We start from the raw sequence: 7,738 nt of genomic DNA on the forward strand, positions 1-7,738 counted from the left end.
TTTTGGTTCTATTAGTGTTATCTAATGTATCATACTTTACAAATCTAAAGATGGATAATCCTAAATATCTTTGTAGATCTGAACATACCTCTTCAATAGACTTAGATAGCCCTTTGGTTGGTCTTCTGACCAATCTCCTTCTCTTAGGTTTAGGGGTACTAGGACCAATAGTCTCTTTTGCTTGGCACTAGTAGCCACTCCAGAGCTTCTTATCTTATTTGGTGGTGGATGAGAGAGGGGTGCCACTATTGGCTTCTTCTTCATTACTTGAGCCTTCTTTCTTAATGGAGTGACAATGACTAAGGATTTACCCTTATCTCCTTCTACTTCTTCCTCTTCCTCATCACCACTATCTTTTTCTTCATCCTCTCCAAGACCTTGTGTTAACTACAATGGATCCTTTCACTTGCCTAGGGTAGCCAATTTTTCTTCTAGATCTTCAATAATTATTTTCCTTTTCTTCTCCTTAGAAGCTATCTTGATATTTAAAGTTATTCTTGCTTTAGCTTCCTCATATTTCCAAAAATGTTCAACCTTAATGTAAATTTCTTCTTTCAATAGTGCAACAATGTTTGCACTCACCATATCACTATCAATTTCATAGTCAAAACTTTGTAACCAAGCCTTCCTCAAATTCACTTCTTGCAAAAACATGTTGTTTGTATCTATAAGGAAACATATGTCACTATAATACCTTGTGACCAATTCTTTAGGTATCCTCATCCTTAGCTTCATTCTTTGCTTAAATTCTTCAAAGTAAGCATCCATTACACTCTCAAAATTTTCTCCTAACTGAGTAATGTATTTGTTTATTTGTCTTGTCATTGGTTTGTCATATTCCCAAACAACATTACCAATTAGGAAAATAATTCTAGATATAAAAGAAAATCCATACAATAAGGGATCTAAACTTACACATTGAATTCTTTACTTTTCTTATAGATGATAGATTCTTTGCTAGTTGTAATCTTTGCAACTCAACAAGATCATATTCATGATCTTTTATCACTATCTTCCATGCTTGATCCACTGTCATACATGGCACACTATTCAATCTACTTGATTGTTAGAATTTGTGAGCTATAATTCTCACAACAAATTGGATTAGTTGATCTTAAATGTTTGTAATGGACAAACCTTGTCCATTCCACTCAGCTCCTATGTTTGCCCCAACTTCTTCTCGACTCAAGCATCGCATGGTTTTTTTCTTTTCTAAGGTTGGATAGCCTTTCACTCCATGAATCATTTTCTTTGTGATCTCCATGAGTCCATTCTATAACCAATACTTCATATCATGGATTCTACTCAAAATACTTTTAATCTATTTGATCTTGAAATTCTTTGAGAATTCTAGGGCACAAGTTAACCCTTTCCTTTCAACAACTTTAAAATCATCCTTCAAGGTTCCTCCATTGCATAACTTCTCATATGATTATCTAATCTCATAGTCTCCCACTTCTCTAATCTTACACATATAACAATTCCTAACATCATGGATCATAATAACTTTGGGTGGTATCGAGGATAGCACACCCATTGAATCTCCTTTCACTACAATGTTTAGAATAGCATGAAATTTTGGTGGAGGACAAGTGTCACTCTTCACCATTTGAATTTTACTAACCTCTTGGCTCATTCTAGTGGTTGATGAAGCTTCTATATTCATTTTTAGGGTTTGAAGTCTTTTCTTTCTCCTTTGAATTAGTCGGCACAGTTCAGATCTCCACTTGTTCAAGTTTCTCATCTAAATCACTCTTGAAATGTTTTACTAGTTGCTCAAATCACCAAATTTCTCTATGCTCTTGAAATATGTGTGCAAGGTATGAGATAATGTCGTCAAAATTTGATATATACCTTATTTTGATTAGTTTAGGGTCTCTATTAATGTTGTGTACTCAAGTAGGTGGAAGTCAGTTGTCTTGGTTGACTTTGGTGTCTTTTGAACTAGGTCTTTTCTTTACAGTTTGGTCTCTTCCATATTAGTCAAACTCTACTATTTCACTTCTGAAGTGCTCGGTCTATGTTGTATTGCTTAGTCAACATAGAAAATTTTATTGATGTCTAGCAATATTTCATAAATATGTTCTTATGCATCTTTGTATATGACAATATGAACTTTGGCACATTTCATGTAAGGAACTGATGTATGATATATCAATTGAATATAGAGTTCCATACATACCTTTCTTGTTTATTTTAAGATGACATGATCACCTTCTCTATTGGATTGGGTGACCTCAATTTCATTTGCCCACTATTTCCATTTTCTACTCTCTTTTTCTATTTTTGATTTATTTCCTCCTTAATTTTCTCAATGTCTACTTTGCCTTTACCTTTGTCTCTTATTTGATTTGTTGAATGTACTTGAGTCCTGTAATTCTTGCTTAGATGTCCAAACTTTTGACATTTGGAGCATACATTATTAGGTGTATAACTCTTCCTCTGATTTGTCCAATGAAGTTTTGTCTGAGATCTGCATTCATATGCTCTATGCTCATACTTTTGACACATTATATAGAAATATCCTTCGAATCTAGGTGTAGTTGATCCAGGGGATATTTTCACCAAAAATTGAAGTATCTCCAAAACTCCAACAATCAGCATCAGTTTAAAATCCTCAAAATTCTAGACCTAACACAATTTGAATAGGCAAAAATGTAGTCCATATGCTCAATTTGTGACCAGTCAAATTTTGGTCGAACCATGGTTCAGAGGGCATCAAAAAAGGTAAAAAAAAAAAAATCTCAAAAGTGGTCAACAATGGATTTCAAATTAAAGATCTCATTGAGAGCTTTCTAGTAGCATTTGTTTCATCAAAAATGGACTCCGTATGTGAAAGCTATGGCAGTTTGAAATTTAGGTAAAAGTATAAATTGGGATGATGTCAGCATGACCTCATCATTTGGATAGGCCAGTGGGTGGCAAAAATTTATTGTGGGATTCAAACCCACAACTACCCCATTTCAAATGGCAATGAATTACCACTATACCACACATGGCATTTAAGTATGATAAGTGCCTTATTTTATTTGAACTTAAGCACCACCTAAGTCAACACAAAGGGGGTCACTAGTAGGCTTGGAACCCCCAACCGGTGGCCTAACCAAAACAAAGTCTATCATTGTGATATTTTAGCACCTGAAGATATAAAGGTGAGGTATGATATTTAAATTTATACCATATCCTGCCTACATTAGCAAATAAAGGTTGTTTGCTAAATTTTAACCTTTAAAATAAGATAAAATCAAATCTTCTAAAATGGCTAAGGGGTATTTTCAAGGGGTAGTTGTTGAAAAGCCCTATTTTTATATTAATTGGTTTTAGCCTAAATTTGGCTAAATTTATGTATAAAAAGGGGGTTTTTTTATGCCTTTGGGGAGATCATTGAATAGATGGAGAATTCAGAATTGCTAAGCTTGGAAAGAATTTGCTAGGAGGACATTTTTCAATCCTACACACTAGAATGATGCTACTATGCTTTTGAGGGAATGAAGTTGTAACATTGTACCAAATTCTTGGAGTTAATCAGATTGATCCCCCTATTGGAGTAGGACCCGGAGACGTAGTCCATACCAGACGAACTCTAAAATCAAATGTGTTGTGTCCCTTTTCTCTCAATGCTTTTTCTATCTTTCAAATTTGTGTTGTTCTTACTTTTCAATTGTATTAATTTAACTTGTTAAAAGTATTAAATTAACTTTATGTAATTGGTTAGAATTCTTCTATAATAGTCCTAGATCCTAACTAGATCAAATTTGGTATCAGAGCTATCGTGAGTAGTATTGCAGATTTGAATGCTAACAAGATCCAAGATTGAGAAAGGCGAGGAAAGCTCGAGGAATATAATCCTAAGATCAAAAAATGAAGGACTAAACCATCATCACAAATGGCAGATGAAGGTGGTGGACAAGGTTTAGAAGATCGAAGTATCCAGAAGACTCTTTAGAATTTGTAGACAATGGTAGAAGTTTTGATACAAGAAAGAGAAGAAAAGATGCGAAGACGTGTAGCTTGAAAGGACAAAGGGAAAAAGAAAGCAAGTGATCGTGATCCTCCAAACACACCTCCCTCTTCTTTGTCTTCTCCCTCTTCTCCTTCTCCCCCCTCTACTCCTTCTTCTACCCATTTTGAGTCTTCTAACATTTTTAAGGGTGGACATAAGCCTTGAATTAAGTTGGATGTAAAGTTTGAATTGCCAAAATATTGTGGGGAGTTAAATGCTGAGAAACTAGATGACTGGATTCAACAAGTAGAAATCTACTGTAGAGTCCAAAACCTTGTAGATGATGTTGATAGAATTCAATTAGCCACTCTTCGGTTAGGTGGTGTAGCTCTAACTTTGTGCAAGTGTAGGACTCAACATGAAACTTCACAACATGGTAAGTTCAATCTTTCTTGGTCATAACTTGTTAGTGCTTTAAAGAAGCAATTCTACTCCCTAGGCCATATGCAACAGTTAATGATGAACTGGCAACATTTTAGCCAAGAGAAAAGTCAAACTATCCAGGAGTATACCTATGAGTTTCATAAAAAGGCTATTTCATTAAATGTTCCATTCTATACCTAGGACACTTTACTCAAGTATATAGGTGGTCTTCATTCTTACCTAAGGCATTCTATTCTCATCTTGAATCCTTGTAATTCGATGAAGTATGTTTCTAGGCAACACATTTAGAGTCAAGAGGTAAGGGTACTTTCATTGATAGGTCTAATAAAAAGCCATCTAAGTTTGAGGAAAAGTCCAAAGGCAAAGGAAAGGGTAAGAAGACAACTACAGTGAAGAAAGAGGGTGAGAAACCCACATGCTCACATTTCAAGAAAGAAGGGCATGATGATTCTAAGTGTTGAAAGCTACATCCTGAAAAGAGGCCAAAGCAATATGGTGGAAACAAAGGTAAACAGAAAACTACTACTGTAATTCAACAAGATCTTGGGTCTAATTCTAGAGATGAAACAAGGATTTTTTCCACTAGGATCCATGGTAAGGGAAAATGTATATCTCTCTCATCAACTACAAATTCTTCTAGAATAAGTGCAAGTACAAGTAAAGAATCTTCTCCTAAGAATGATAAGAAAAGGAATGAATTATTTCACATCTGAGTTGTTATCAAGCATACTAAGGTTGATACATTATTTGATACAGGTTCTCAAGTTAATTTGATAACTGAGGAAGTTGTTAAAAAGCTTAATTTGATTACAACACCTCATTCAAAACCATATCCTCTTGGATGGGTTTGCGATGATGCACAATTACAGGTAACTAAACAATGAAAGTTAAGATTTTCTATCACTACAAACTTTGTGGATGAGGTAGAAGCTGATGTAGTCCCTCTAGATATTTGTGGTCTTGTACTTGGGAGTCCCTATTTGTATGATCGATAGGCTATCTTCTATAGGGGGGAAAATAAGTATCATCTTTTTAAAGATAAGATTGAATACATTGTATGGGCACATAAGGTTAAGACTAATTTGGCCTTAGTCAATGTTGGTGAAATGAAAAGGTTAGTCAACTCTAGTAAGAATATTGTGTTGATGATTGTAAAAGCTAAAGAAGATGAAACATCTAAGGAATTTAAGGGATGTGATCCAAAACATAAGGCTGAAATGGTCAAATTTATTTCTGTTGATGATGACTTGTTTCAGGAATAGAAGGGATTTCCTCCTAAAAGAGAGATACATCATGAAATTTAGTTGCAGCCAGAAGTGCCACTTCCTAATATCGACATGTACCATTTATTAGTCTTGTATAATGAAGAAATCAAGAAGAAAGTTTAGGTGCTCATTGAGAAAGGAGTTATCCATCCTAGTACTTCTCCTTGTGGTTCTCCTATTGTGTTGGTTCCAAAGAAAGATGGGACTTGGAGAATGTGCATTGACTACAGGGTTTTGAACAAGATAATGGTAAAGAATAGGTACCCTCTTCCTAGGATTGATGATTTATTTGATCAGTTAAAACATGCAATTTTTTTCACTAAGCTATACTTACTTAGTGGATATCATTAGATAAGAATTGTAGAAAGTGATATTTGGAAAACTGCTTTTAAGACAAAATAGGGACGTTATGTGTGGTTGGTTATGCCATTCGGGATTTGTAATGCACTAGCTACATTCATGAGAGTCATGAATGATGTCTTTCATCCTTTTATTGATGATTTTATCATAGTCTATTTAGATGATATTCTTATATTTAGTAAGTCTTGGAATTATCATGTAATTCATGTAAAGAAAGTACTTGATGTATTGAGAAAAGAAAAACTCTATGTAAAGATGTCAAAATGCGAATTTGCAAAGACATCCTTAGTATACTTAGGCTATGTTGTAGGAAATAGTCAATTGAAAGTAGATCTTGTGAAAGTTGAATGTATTGTAAAATGGCCTAAGCCAAGTACAATTATAGAGGTTAGGAGCTCTTTAGGTGCACTCCAGTACTGGAGGAAGTTCATTGCAAAATTCTCTTATATTGAATCACCACTACACACACTAACCAGTACCAAGGCAAATTTTTAGTGAGGAGGTCTGCAACATAAGGCTTTCGATACTTTGAAGGAAAAGTTGAGCACTACACCAACTCTAGCTCTACTTGATTTACATCAACTGTTTGAGATTGAGACAGATGCAAGCAAGTTTTCCATGGGAGTTGTACTCATGCAAGTATGTAAACTAGTCTACTACCACTCTAAATTTTTTTTGGGAGCAGTAACTATCCCACTTATGATAAGAAAAGTTATGCTCTAGTTCAGAGTGTTAAAAAATGGAAGCACTACTTAATGGGAAAGGAAACTATAATCCACACTAATCACCAGCCACTACAATATTTGCACTCACAATCTAAGTTGCAACAAAGTAGGCACTTTAGGTGGATGGGTTTTCTACAATAGTTTCATTTGGTAATTAAGTATAAGAAGGGTTCCCATAACAAAGTAGCAGATATGCTCTCTAGACCTCCTACTCAAAATGCCTTGATAATCCTTCAAAATAGTTCTATGGTTCATGAAAGTTTTCAGAAATAATATGCTAATGATGGGAACTTTAAAGATATCTATGCAACTTTAATCTAGGGTAAAAATGTGGAAGAGAAAGATTACTATGTGCAAGATAACTTATTATATCACTTAGGGAAATTATGCATTCCTAAAGATGAACAAGCACATGTAATCTGTGAAGGACACACCTCTTTAATTACAAGACATTTTGGGGTAAGTAAGACATTAGCTCAATTGCAAAAATATTGTTACTAGCCTCGTATGCAAGAAACTATCACCAAGTATATAAAAGGGTGTGTAATGTGTGCAACCAGTAAACCAAGTAATAGAAAAAAGGGTTTGTACATGCCATTACCTATACCATCCCATCCATGGGAAAGTGTGTCTATGGACTTTGTGGGGGGTTTACCTATGTCTAGGAAGGGTCATGATTATTTGTATGTAGTAGTTGATTGATTTAGCAAAATGTGTATTTTAATGCCTTGTAAAAAGAAAATCACTATTGAACTGATAGCTCATTTGTACTTTCAATTTGTATGGGTTCATTTTGGGTTACCTACTTCTATTGTATCCAATCAAGATTCTCGATTCTTAGGGGAATTTTGGTCATCTTTGTGGGGACTCATGGATACCAAGCTAAAGAAGAGTACAACCTTCCATCTGTAGATCGACAGACAGACAAAGGTAGTGAATAAGATAATTTTGCATCTACTTAGAGGTTATTGCAGCAAGCATCCTAGGCTATGGGATGAAAG

This window comes from Cupressus sempervirens, chromosome 5 (assembly GCF_028749045.1).
Source record: "Cupressus sempervirens isolate cs-2001-9-10 chromosome 5, ASM2874904v1, whole genome shotgun sequence".
Taxonomy (NCBI): Eukaryota; Viridiplantae; Streptophyta; class Pinopsida; order Cupressales; family Cupressaceae; genus Cupressus; species Cupressus sempervirens.